Raw genomic sequence first — 12599 nt, 5'->3', positions numbered from 1 at the left:
TTCCAATGAATATTCAGGGTTAATTTCCTTTAGGATTGACTGATTTGATTTCTTTGCAGTCAAAGGGACTCTAAAGAGTCTTCTCCAGCACCACAGTTCAAAAGCATCAATTCCTTGGTGTGCAGCCTTTTTATGGTCCAACTCTCACATCTGTACATGACTACTGGTAAAACCATAGCTTTGACCAAATAGACTTTTGTCAGCAAAGTGTCTCTGCTTTTTTAATATGCTGTCTAGGGTTTTTTTTAATAGCTTTCCTTCCAAGGAGCAAGTGTCATTTAATTTCATGGCTGTGGTCACCCTCTGCAGTGATTTTGGAGCCCAAGAAAATAAAATCTGTCAGTGCTTCCACTTTTTACCTATTTCCCATGAAGTGATGGGACCAGATACCATGATCTTAGTTTTAGCATGTTGAGTTTCAAGACAGCTTTTTCACTCTCTTTGACCATCCAGAGATTGGTCCATTATCATCCATCATCCAGAGGTTCTTTAGTTCCTCTTCACTTTCTGCCATTTCAGTGGTATCATTTGCATATCTGAGGTTGTTATTTCTCCTGGAAGTCTTGATTCCAACTTGAATTCATCAAGCCCAACATTTCAAAGATGTACTCTGCATATAAGTTAAATAAGCAAAGTGGCAATATATAGCTTTCTCATACCCCTTTTTCAATTTTGAACCAGTTCATAGTTCCATGTCTGGTTCTAAATGTTGTTTCTTGACCCACATACAGGTTTCTCAGGAGACAGGTAAGGTGGTCTGGTACTCCCATCTCTTTAAGTATTTTTCCAATTGTGATCCACACAGTCAAAGGCTTTAGCATAGTCAGTGAAGCACAAATAGATATTTTTCTGAAATTCCCTTGCTTTCTCCATGATCCCACAGATGCTGGGAATTTGATCTCTGGTTCCTTTGCCTTATCTAAACCCAGCTTGTGCATCTGGAATCTGTGGGTTCACATACTGCTGTAGCCTAACTTGAAGGATTTTGAGCATAACCTTACAAGCATGTGGCTTCCCTGGTGGATCAGATGGTAAAGAACCTGCATTCAGTGCCAGAGACCTGGGTTTGATCCCTGGGTTGGGAAGATCCCCTGGAGAAGGGAATGGATACCTGCTCCAGTATTCTTCCCTGGAGAGTTACACAGATAGAGGAGCTGCATGGGCCGTAGTCCATGGGGTCACAAAGAGCTGACTCACACTGAGTGACTAACATTCTCCTAACATGTGAAATGAGCATGATTGTGTGGTAGTTTGAACATTCTTTCACATTTCCTTCTTTGGGATTGAAATGACAACTAATCTTTTCCAGTACTGTGGCCACTGCTGAGTTTTCCAAACTTGCTGACATACTGAGTACAGCACTTTAGCAGCATCATCTTTTAGGATTTTAAATAGCTCAGATGGAATTCCGTCACTTCCCCTAGCTTTGTTTGTAGTAATGCTTCCAAAAGCCCAGTTGAATTCACACTCCAGGATGTCTATCTCTAGCTAAGTGACCACACCATCATGGTTATCCAGGTTATTAAGCTTTGTGAGCTCCAAAAGCTGTTCATATATTTGGGAGATTCATCCTTTTCCCATTGCTTCATTTGCAAATATTTTTCTGCCATTCAGAGGGTTGTCCTTTTGTCTTCCTTCTGTTTCCCTTTGCAGTGCAAAAGCTTGTAATATTAAATTCTGTTTATTTTGTTTTTATTTTCATTATTCTAGGAGGTGGGTGAGAAAAAATCTTGCTTTGGTTTATGTCAAAGAATGTTTTTCCTATGTTTTCCTCTGAGTTGTATAGTGTCCAGTCTTACCTTTAGGTCTTTAATCCACTTTGAGTTTATTTTTGTGTATGCTGTTGTGGTTTTTGCTCAGTGGCTAAGTCCTGTCCAACGCTTTGGGACCCGATGGCTTGCAGCATGCCAGGTTCCCCTGTCCTTCATTGTCTCCCAGAGTTTGCTCAAATTCATGTCCATTGAATCAGTGATACTATCTAAGCATCTTATTCTCTGCTTCCCTTCTTCTTCTGAATTTAGTCTTTCCCAGCATCAGTTTCTTTTCCAATGAGTCAGTTCTTTGCATCAAGTAGCCAAAGTACTGAAGCTTCAGCTTCATCATCAGTCCTTCCAATGAATATTCAGGGTTGATTTCCTTTAGGACTGACTTGTTTGATCTCATTGCTCTCCAGGGACTCTCAAAAGTTTTCTCCAGCACCACAGTTCAGAAGCATCAATTCTTTGGCACTCAGCCCTCTTTATGGTCCAACTCTCACATTTATACATGACTATTGGAAAACCATAGCTTTGACTATATAGACCTTTGTCAGCAAAGTGAAGTCTCTGCTTTTTAGTACACTGTCTAGGCTTGTCATGGCTCTCCTTCAAAGGAAGGAAGACTTCTTTTAACTTCATGGTCTCAGTCACTGTCTGCAGTGATCTTGGAGCCCAAGAAAAGAAAATCTATCAGTGCTTCCACTTTTTCCTGTTCTATTTGCCATAAAGTTATGAGACTGGATGCCATGATCTTAGTTTTCTTTCTTTCTTTTTTTAATGCTTATTTTTAACCCAACTTTTTCACTCTCTTCTTTGACTGTCATCAAGAGGCTCTTTATTTCCTCTTCATGTTCCTCTTCACTTTCTGCCATTAGAGTGGTATCATCTGCAAATCTGAAGTTGTTGATATTTCTCTCAGCAGTCTTGATTCCAGCTTGTGATTCATCCATCCTGATGTTTTGCATTATGAGCTCTGCATATAAGTAAAATAAGCAGGGTGACAATATAAAGCCTTGTCATACTCCTTTCCAAGTTTTGAAACAGTCATGTTTTCCGTGTCTGGTTCTAACTGTTGCTTCTTGACCCACTTACAGGTTTATCAGATCCACCACAGGTAAGGTGGTCTGGTATTCCCATTTCTTTAAGAATTTTCCATTGTTTGTTGTGATCCACACAATCATAGGCTTTAGTGTAGTCAGTGAAGCAGATGTTTTCTATATTTTCTATGATCCAATGAATGTTAGCAATTTAATCTCTGGTTCCTCTGCCTTTTCTAAATCCAGCTTGTACATCTGGAAGTTCTCAGTTCATATACGGCTGAAGCCTAGCTTTTTGAGCATAACCTTACTAGCATATGTGTGCTGTTAGATAGATTTCTTTATATGTTATTCTCATTCACCATGTTATATAAGTTGACTTCTTATTTTCATAATATTATTGTGACTTCTTATATTCATAATATTATTTCATAATATTAATATTCCCTTCTTCTGTGAAAACATTTTGTGTAGCAGGAATGAACTTAGAAGTCAGATATGATTTAGGAGTAAATCTCACCTTTGCTGTATATTAGCTATTGTTATTTAGTCGTTAAGTTGACTCCAAGTTTTTTTCAGTCCCATGGACTGTAGCCTGCCAGGCTCCTCAGTCTATGGGATTTTCCAGGAAAGAATACTGGAGTGGGTTGCCATTTCCTTCTCCAGGGGACCTTCGCAAAGCAGGGACTAACTCACATCTCACACATTGGTGAGTGGATTCTTTACTACTGAGCCACCAGGGAAGCCCAGAGAGTATCTTGGTAATACAGAAGTAATGTGAAGATTTGATTTTCGTAATACATGCATGCATGCATGCATGCTAAGTTGCTTCAGTCGTATCTGACTCAGTGTGACCCCATAGACTGTAGCCCGCCAAGCTCCTCTGTCCACGGGATTTTCCAGGCAAGAATCCTGGAGTAGGTTGCTGTGTCCTCTTCTGTTCATAACATATATTGTCACTTAATTCAGATTCTTAGTTGAATTCTGGTAAACTCTTCATATAAATTTATGATGGTGTATCACATTTTAGTGGCAGCATTTTGAGCTAAAGATGCTAATATTAGAATTGTTGATATAATTATTATCAAGTATATACTGTTACCAATAAATGGATAAATATGATAATATTTGGAAAAACTTCAATGAAAAAAATGTTTCTAGAATCAGTCATGAGTTTTATATGGAGCATCTTCTTTGGTTATCTCATGACCATGTTTGGTTTCAAGACAACTTGGGAACCTTAAGAGCATATGTGTCTCTTCAGAATGCACTGTTAAGCATCTATATAGTCCTTATGGGGCTTTGGCTTGTTTCAAATTACTTCCCTAATAACTGATGTGTATGCTGCTGCTGCTAAGTCGCTTCAGTCATGTCCGACTCTGTGCAACCCCATAGACGGCAGCCCACCAGGCTCTGCCGTCCCTGAGATTCTCCAGGCAAGAACACTGGAGTGGGTTGCCATTTCCTTCTCCAATGCATGAAAGTGAAAAGTGAAAGTGAAGTCGCTCAGTCGTGCCCGACTCTTAGCGACCCCATGGACTGCAGCCCACCAGGCTCCTCCGTCCATGGGATTTTCCAGGCAAGAGTACTGGAGTGGGGTGCCATTGCCTTCTCCGGATGTGTATAATATAAGATAAATAATTGAAGAAGGGTCTATGTAATCTGGAATTCAGGGAGAATTTTGGTGTAAGGAAGAAGAGTTAAAGCACAAAAACAGGAAGGGCAATGAGTTATTAAGGAATGGCACCTCAGTGCTGGGAATTATGGATTGGATCTACCTTGATGTTTTGGGAGATGCAGTTGAAGATATAGCTTTATTTATTTGAATTACTTGAGTATATTCCTTTGAATGTGGCACTTGGTGGACTTGGAGGTAGCATTCAGACTGTTATCTGTGTTACATAATGGTTGTAATATAAAAAGATTTCCGTGTTTATTACAACTATATGTAAAGAGATAATGGAGGTATATATACACTGATATGTCATATGTATGCAAATGATAGTATATAAAACACGTATTTATATGTATATATAAGATAAAAACAATAATAGTAATGATAGCCGTAGTTAACATATGTTAAACTTTTTTAAAACTTTTAATTTTGTATTGAGGTATAGCCAATTAACAATGCTGTGATAGTTGTAGGTGAACAGCAAAGGGACTCAGCTACACATATACATGTATCCATTTCCCCCAGATTCCCCTCTCATCCAGGCTGCCACATAACACTGAGCAGAGTTCCATGTGTTATACAGTAGGTCCTTACTAGTTATCCATTTAAAAAATAGCAGTGTGTTTATCCATTCCAACCTCCCTAACTATCCCTTCCCCCATCCTTCCCCTTGGCAACAACAAGTTCATTCTCTAAGTCTGTGAGTCTTGTTATGATTTGCAAATAAGTTTGTTCGTATTATTTCTTCTTAGATCCCACATAAAAGGGAGGTCATGTATCCTTTGGGGTGCACGTATACTTTCAGAGCATGTTTTTCCCAGATGTATGCCCAGGAGTGGACTACAGAGTCATACGGCAGCTCTATTTTCAGGTTTTTAAGGAACTTCCATGCTGCTCTCCATGGTGGTTGTACCAATTTATATTCCCAACATGGGTGTAGGAGGGTTTCCTACTCTCCACACCCTCTCCAGGATTTATCATTTGTGGATGGATTTTTCAATGATAGACTTTTTGACTGGTATGAAATGATATTTCATTGTAGTTTTGATTTACAGTTCTCTCATAATTAGCAATGTTCTACATCTTTTCGTGTGCCTCTTGGCCATCTGTATGTCTTCTTTGGAGAAATGTCTATTTGGGTTTCCTGCCCGTTTTTTGACTGTGGTGTTTGTTGTGATGATATTAAGCTTCAAGAACTGTTTGTAAATTTTGGAGACTGATCCCTTGTCGGTCATATCATTTGCAAATATTATCTCCCAATCTGTGGATTGTATGTTTTTACAGACTCTTTTTCATGAACCAAAGTATAATTTGCTAATAAAATGCTTAATAATCTCTTCACTTTTGTATGCAGTCACATACACATGCACAGAATAAAGAAAATGCTATCCCAGTGGGATCATTATCTTGTTTTTAATATAATATACAAAAATGATCAAGTGCGCCAATGAAATGACTTAACTGTGTGTTCACAGTAAACTATATTATTACTTGCTCTCTTGCTCAGTAAAACAGAAATCTGATTCCTAGTGGTATTCATTACATACATCTATACAAGCACAAAACAGAAAATTATTAGGTTGGTGCAAACATAATTGCAGTTTTGGACGTTGAATTTTAAATCATTATAACTAGGCTCAAACACATCTTTTATTAATCAAAATAGGAACTATTAAAATCAACACATTTTTTCCAATAAGAAATAAGTTTGTTGTTTATTTCTGTAGTGTAAAAATCTGAGCATCAGGATTCAACACACTCTTGGAAAGCATTTTCTACCTCCCGCTGCTGTGCAAGCATTTTCACTGCAAAAAGTTGTTGAGATGCTTGAACTGGTGATAGTCGGTTGACAAGAGGTAAGGTGAATATGGCAAAACTCAATCATTCCACTTTTGAAGCACTGGTTGTGCGATGTGCAGTCAGGCATTGTCCTGCAGAAGAATTGGGGCCTTTCTGTTGACCAATGCTGGCTGTAGGCATTGCAGTTTTTGGTGCATCTATCAATTTGCTGAGCATACTTCTCAAATGTAGTGGTTTTGCTAGGATTCAGAAAACTGTAGTGGATCAAATGGGCAGCAGACCACCTAGACAGGGACCATGACTTCTTTTTGGTGCAAGTTTAGTTTGGACAAGTTCTTTGGAGCTTCTTCTCAGTCCAACCATTGAGCTGGCCATTGCTGGTGGTTGCATAAAATCCACTTTTTGTTGCATGTCACAATCCAATCAAGAAGTGATTTGCTGTTTTTGAGTAGAATAAGAGAATATGTCACTTCAGAGCAATGATTTTTTTTTTTTTAATTTTGATGAGCTCATGAAGCACCCTCTCATTGAGGTTTGCATCTTTCCAATTTGTTCCAAATGCTGAATGACTGTAGAATGGTTGGTGTTGAGTTGTTCGGCAACTTCTCATGTAGTTTTAAGAGGGTGAGTTTTGATGATTGCTCTAATTGGTTGTCAACTTTCAATGACCAACCACTGCACTCCTCATCTTCAAGGCTTTTGTCTCCTTTGCAAAACTTCTTGAATCATCACTGCACTGTACATTCATTAGCAGTTCCTGGGCCAAATGTGTTGTTGATGTTCTGAGTTGTCTCCACTGGCTTATGATCCATTTTTAACTTGAATGAGAAATATAAAATAAATAGCATGTAATAAGTCATTAGCAAAAAAAAAAAGGCAAGAAAGGTGCCTTAAATTGATGTATAACATAACCACATTTATTTAAGAATGTATGTCAGTATCAAATGGTGAAGTTCAACAATGCAAAACTACAACTGCTTTGGCACCAATCTAATATAGAGAACACAATGTATTATTATATAAATTATGAAATTGGAATTATTTTTTGCCTCTACTCTTTTTATTGGCTTGAAATCATAGTTTTGCCTCTGTGTAAGTCTTTAGTCTGCATCCTCTTAGCAGATTTCTCAGCTGTTAGCCTGGACATTCTCCAGAGTTCTCTCAAGTCCTAGACTCAATGCTGCCAGTCTTCTGAGTCAGGTCCTGATAAATTTGTTGCAGCAGTATTCTCAAGTGTCACATATGCTGCTTCCAAAATTGAAATAGACTAACCAAACTGTTGCACTCCTTTCTTAGTGGCAGCATATACAAGATATAATAACCTGCTCTTTACCTTAACTGGGATATCCTAAAAATCACTGGCTCTTAAGACCCTCTCTGATGATCTGGCCTATAAATGTTGGGAGGTTTATCTTCCACCCTCTAGTTTCAAAGTGTCTGGTGAGGCCATCCAGAGTACTTGTGCTTTATACTTATTGGTTCCAATTTGTATTTCAAATTCTCTCTACATAGAACCAGAGTGACACTGTGCAGAGTATGAAGCATCCTGTATACTATATTATGACAGAGAGCAAGCAGTTAACAAAGCCTTGGACCATGAATGTGAATGCTTTTTGATTGCCATTGTCATGTAAAGGCAGACTTATTTTTAAAATTATATTTATTTGTAGGGATGGCAAAAATATGTTTGAGGGATCAGTAGATTCCTACTCTGTGTTTTATGTTGTGTTGACGTGTTTGAGTGAAAATAACACATCTACATTACAGCTGTAAATGGAGTCCCTTTGTTGAGTCTATGGTATTCCATTGTCATCCGTATAGTTTTTACAAAATAGGCCTATCATGTATGATAGAAAAAGACCACGTTAACTACACATTTTTGTTCTGTTTGAGGAAATATTCCAAAGACACTCTTTAATGCTTATACATTTGTCCTCTTGGTGCTTTATTTCTCTTAGAAGTGATGGGAACAACAAAAATAAGAGAATTCATGGCCCTGATTATCCTTAGCTTTTTTTGTCTGGGTAATCCATTTTTTTTTATATTTAGGATACATTGTTTCCGGCTGAATCACAAGATTATTTAAGATGGAAATAATCTGTCCTAAACATAGGTATTATATTATGTAGCTCAGGGCTTTTAAAATCTGACTGTGGACACTTTTTTTTTTAGTAGCTCTGCTGTCCATTTACCCAAGTAAACAGAATTTCCAAGCATTAGTCTAGTCATCTGAACTTCCAGCAAACGCCTTAGCTGATTCTTGTTCTATTAGGTTGAAAACTTAAGAGTTAATTGTTTCTCTTTGTCTTAAACCATCACTTTCAAAGTTCTATTTTGATAATATTTTCTTGCTTCACTCATACTCATGAGATACATGTTAAGATGATAGCTTAGGGCCTAAGAAAATAATATAAATCTCGATTAACTAATTTTTATTATTATATAACTATAGTCTCTTTTTCTAGAACTCTGTGGCCTTCGAACAGTAAGATCATCAGTTTCTGGTGCTGGTTATTTATGTAATGGACTTCTTTCTCAATTTCATTCTTAGAATCTAAGTTCATACAGGAAAAGAAATAAATCTTTACAGAGGATTTGGATTATATCAAGTCTGTGATTTTAAAGGTATGGTTCTTTAGGCTTAGGATTTTCCTTCCTTGTACACTTTTAAATATTACAGTATGGTCGTAGAACTGTTTGAAGTTTGAAAATGTGAGTCTCTTAACATACAAAGTTGTTGTTAATCTTAGGATCCTAGCATGGAAACTGAAAAACAAAGAAAGCTCTGTATGTACTCTGTGTTAGGCCAATCTGAATATATTCACATTACTCAATATCATTTCATGCTTTTAGCACAACTGGTTTTGCTTATTTTTTTTAAACAATTTTGTTTGTTTACTTATTAGTAATATTTGCAAAATTTTAAAAATACAGAACCTCCAAAAAGAAAAAGTACAATCTCTGTCCCATTTCTTTTGACTATTTCTAGTTTTAGTTCTTGTAGTTCTTCCACAAATGTATGTGCACTTAGCATAATGAGGTGGCTAAAGTGTGGAGTCTGGGTTTAAATCCTGGCTTCACTGCTTATTAGCTTAATGACCTTTGGCTTATTAACCTTTTGTAACTCTGTAAAATAGAGATGAAAGTATCAACTTTATAGATTGTAATACATTACAATAGTTTAGAATAGTATTTGCCATGTAATATATCTTCTTAATACCTCCCAGTTTCTAAATACTATAGTTACATCACTCTTTTTTGAATCATTAATTTGAACTATTTTCTATTGATGAGATGAAGATCACCTGGACACTCCTCTACAGCCATTTCTGTGTGTATTTTAGGCCATGACGTCCTCGTTTTTACTTCACCTTTCAGTAATTTTTTTTTTAATCCCTTTGGCCTTTTCCAGAAATGTGTTGGGATCTCCTGTACTCTGAAGTTTCTCCTCCCAGTAATTTTTTTTTAATTTAATTTTATTTTTTAAACTTTACATAATTGTATTAGTTTTGCCAAATATCAAAATGAATCCGCCACAGGTATACATGTGTTCCCCATCCTGAACCCTCCTCCCTCCTCCCTCCCAGTAATTTTATCAGGTTTATACATTTATTATGTGTTTACTATTATTTGAGTGGAGTTTTGGAGGGAAGGAAGCAAACAATATGAGCTTAGTTTATCATGCTATAAGAATAGACAGCTTGTTCAATTTAAAATCACACATATGAAGAAATCAAGAGGGAGCTAGAAGAACGCTAAATGACACATACTTTCATGGAAACAAGAAAGACAGGAATTTTTGCAAAATTATTTTGAGTTACCTAATATTTCTGATACTTAATTTCCCATCTGGAAAATAATGTGGATGAATAAGATGACTTCTAAGTTCTTTTCAACTTGACTATTTTATCCTTATATTGATTTTATTTTCCCTACAAATCTCTACCTTCCTTTCTACTGAACTATGCTGGCTTAATCTGTTTCAGTAAAACATAATCTACACATACTGCTTTCTCTTTGTATGCCCACTATGTTCATGATGGCACATGAAATTTAAAAGATCTCATAGAAACATTTGTCAGTCTTCAAAAATGATCACCTTTCCCCCAAGGTTAGCAATTATTAATAAAAAGGAAAGAACTTATAAGCCTTTTATCTTAATTCTTATTGAAGATTAGGTTCAACAATGATCTTTTTAGTTAATGTATTTGGGGAATACTTAGTTGTGTATTTGGGGAATATATGCATAATTTGACCTAATAAAACTGGCAGAATATTACTTTCTTCAGAAACGTTTACTTATTATCCACAGCTGAGTTTGATATTCCTTCAAAAGCAAACATCCAGGATTCACCATGATTTTTCCTGTTCCTCCATATTCAACATCCAGTCAATTCACTGGCAAATATGCTTTGCTACTAATGTATATTTATCCAGTCTTTTCTTGACATCAATACCTATACTACCCTCTGTTACTTCTCTACCTCTAGCCTCCTGCCCCAGTCTTCTAACTGGTTCCATTGTTTTCACTCTTTTGACCTACATTACACTATTTTGAAATGGTTTCCCAACACACATAGAAAGAAATCAAAACTCCTTCCATGACCTGTAATACCTTCCTAATCTGGCCTGGTTTCTTCGCACCTCATCTTCTATTCATCTCTCTCGCCGTCTTTTGCTCCATTCCCATGATACTGGCTCTGGTGTTTATCTTACTGTCAAACCCTTTGCATCTTGTGGTCAAGCAGTTGTGGTATCCTCTGACTAGAATGGTCTCTCAGATCTTTCTATGGCTTATCTCTTTTCCATTTACTTCTTTGTTCCAATGTATCACCTCAGAAAGGACTTCAAAAAGAGCCAAGCTTGTTGTTCAGATCTAGGTTCTCTGTTCTCTTTGTCCTAATTTATTCTTTTCATGCATTTATCATTTTGTGGTAGCACATGAATTATTTATGAATATGTATTCATTTATATTTTACTTCTCTTTATCTCCATCAATCTCTCTCCATCTCTCTCTCTTCCTCTTCTTCTCTTCCATAGAAAGGTAAGGCAAAGGTTTTGCCTGCTTCCTTCTCTGACGTATAGCTTTTTCTAGTACATGCAATAGTGCTGAAAAAATAACGAGCTTAAAAATGTGATTCTTTTGAGACGAGGCAGAGTCAAGACGGTAGACTAGGAAGACTCTGAGCTCACATTCTCCTTTGAACACATCAAAACTACAACTAAATACTGAGAAACTCTCACTGAGAATAACCTGAACTAGCAGAAGCACTCTTCTATAAATAAGACTGTAAAGAAAGAATCAAATGAAGTCTAGTAGGAGGTGAGAAGACATATGGTTATGTATAGAGAAAATATATAGTAAAGGCAGTGGATCAATCACTTAAATAAGCTAGCATGGAGGATAAATGTTAAAAATTGTAAAGTCAACTGTAACTACAATTAACAGTTAAGGGACAGACATGAAGATGTAAAGTATGGCATCAAACACAAAAAAACACAGGGGAAGGGTGAGTTAAAAATGTAAATCTTTTAGAATGCGTTTGAACTTAAATGACTTATCAGTTTAAAACACATAGATATAATTATAGGTAAACAAATATGAACTTCATGGTACCACAAATCCAAAATCTACAAGAGATACACAAAAATTGGAAAGCAAGGAACCCAAATATAAAACTAAAGAAAATCATCTGACCATAACAAGAGACAAAAAAAAAAAAAAAAAAAAGACTACAAAAATACCCACAAAACAAGTAACAAAATGTCAGTGAGTACATAATGATCAATAATCACTTTAAATGTCAAAGAACTAAATGTCCCAAACAAAAGACATAGGGTAGGTGATTCGATAAGAAAACAAGACAGATCTAAATGTTGCTCACAAGAGACTTAGCTAAAGACATAAATTGAAAGAGAGGAAATTGAAAAAGATATTTTATGAATCATATGGTTGTTCTATTTTTAATTAATATTAGCCATAAAAGGAATGAAATTTTACCATTTGCAACAATGTGAATGGACCTGGAGGATATTATGTTCAGTGAAGTAAGTCAGACAGAGAAAGACAAATACTGAATTTTTTAAATTTATTTGTGCAATCTAAAATATAAAGCAAACAAAAAAATAAAACAACTCACAGATACAGAGAATAAACTAGTTATCAGTGGGGAGGGAGACAGGGGAGGGACAAGATAAGTGTAAAGGATGAAGAGTTACAAATTATGGGTATAAAATAAATAAAATATAAGCATGTAATGTACAGCACAGGGAGTATAGTCAACATTTTATACTAACTTTATATGGAGTACTGTCTACAGAAATATTGAA

General features: G+C 36.3%; 1 long non-coding RNA gene across 1 annotated transcript in view; it reads left to right on the top strand.

Moving 5' to 3' along the window:
• LOC123334691 overlaps nt 1-12034 on the top strand; it is a 36765-nt gene extending 24731 nt beyond the window's left edge. Inside the window, exon 2 of the long non-coding RNA XR_006552742.2 lies at nt 6197-12034. This is a non-coding gene — a long non-coding RNA (uncharacterized LOC123334691). The remainder of the gene's footprint in view (nt 1-6196) is intronic.
• The last annotated feature ends 565 nt before the right edge of the window (nt 12035-12599 follow it).

The sequence above is a fragment of the Bubalus bubalis genome, chromosome 8 (assembly GCF_019923935.1).
Source record: "Bubalus bubalis isolate 160015118507 breed Murrah chromosome 8, NDDB_SH_1, whole genome shotgun sequence".
NCBI classification, from domain to species: domain Eukaryota; kingdom Metazoa; phylum Chordata; class Mammalia; order Artiodactyla; family Bovidae; genus Bubalus; species Bubalus bubalis.
This window is presented reverse-complemented; position numbering and strand designations above follow the sequence as displayed.